The sequence below is a fragment of the Nicotiana attenuata genome, unplaced genomic scaffold (genome assembly GCF_001879085.1).
Source record: "Nicotiana attenuata strain UT unplaced genomic scaffold, NIATTr2, whole genome shotgun sequence".
NCBI lineage: Eukaryota > Viridiplantae > Streptophyta > Magnoliopsida > Solanales > Solanaceae > Nicotiana > Nicotiana attenuata.
The window spans coordinates 58955-60575 of record NW_017673870.1 but is presented as its reverse complement, the minus strand read 5'-3'; positions in this window follow the sequence as shown (position 1 = coordinate 60575).

The following is a 1621-nucleotide window of genomic DNA, read 5'->3' as shown; positions in this document are numbered from 1 at the left end:
TCCATGTTTCTCTCATATCTATGTTTGCTGATTTTCATTCCTTACATACTCGGCCTTCAATTTTGGAGCAGCAGATTAATTTTTGAGTAGCAAAGACCGCAACCGGAGAATTTTCGGTGGGCATTAGGTTTTCTCCTTTCCCAAAGGAAAGGCCTCCTTTATTTCTTATTATTTATGCACAATAAATACAGTAGAATTTAATTTTAAAATTCGAAATTAATTTTTATCATAATAAATTATGAATTATATTAGTAGAAATTCGTAATTATACTCTTTAGTTCAATTTTAAAACTCTTCCAGAAAAATCTCATTCAACTCCCAGATACTAATTAATTAAATTAAATTATTGATAATTTAACTATTAATTACTACCTTTAGATTATTCATGTGTCCCATGCAAAATTTACCGGTCGGATTTACACATAAAAACTTATAAGCTTTTATAAAGGAGTATTATCAATCTCAAAAGACAAGATTTGAATTCTATCAACTAATTATTATTTCGTCAATAAATATTATTATTGTTCAATTTACCAGGTTTATTTACTCATGAAAGGATTTCGTCTTTTAATAAATCAAAATAATAAATGACACACATAACTAGTAATAATTATATCAAGATTAAGAGTATAAGTACATTGAATGGACTAGAAAAATTATTTTATTAAGCAGTATAAAATATTTATCTCCACTTAATTCGTTCAATACATACAAAATGTACTAGCTCAAGAAGTCAGAATTAAACAATTTCCATAATCAAGATATACTATATTTAATTTTGTGCTCCAATTCCATCAGTAAACTTTATGACTTGCAAGAATCGACGATTTTAATCTTTCATGTATAAGCTGAACTCTATACACTAAATCATCTATTATGTAAGCAAAGAACGCACAGATAAATATATAATTTATTTAAAATAAAACTTTATTGAATTAAATAAATAAATAATCATTCCATAACAAATACTATAACAATACGAATGGTTTATAGTGTATCCTAACACAATTAGCCTTTGATGAAATAATAAGTTGAGGCAGGATGTTAACCAAGAAATTTTGGAAGGCTTGTTGCTCCTAAACGCACATGCAAGTATACGTGGTCGACAAGTAATATAGGATTGTAAGTCCAGATATCGTACCCACAGGGACTTGTGATTAACAATCAAACAATCAATTAAATTAAACCCAAGCAATTAATCTATTCAAGCGAATCCTAAAGTATTAATAATTAACTCAAACTAATCTACCGTAACAAACTAAGAGATTAAAGAAAACAAAGACAAGCTTAAAGACGAATTCAATGGAAGAGAATATTCTAGAGAAATGGGTTAGTTAACAATCATGTTGAGGTTTCTATCTAAATTGTCTAATTAATTTATCTAGTTTATTGATGGACTGGGTTAATATTGCTCATAGACTTCTCCCGAAGTACAACTCGCCTATTCAAGCTAACCAAACACTTATAGGATTAACAAGAACGCATTTATAATTCTTCCAACAGTGATAATAAAAAAGACCTGGGAATCAAAAAATTGAAAGCATAGGGGAGTCACAGCCCCCAACCAAGGGAGTGGTTACGTTCACTATGTCCCCCTTATTCCCGACATGCTATGGTCGTA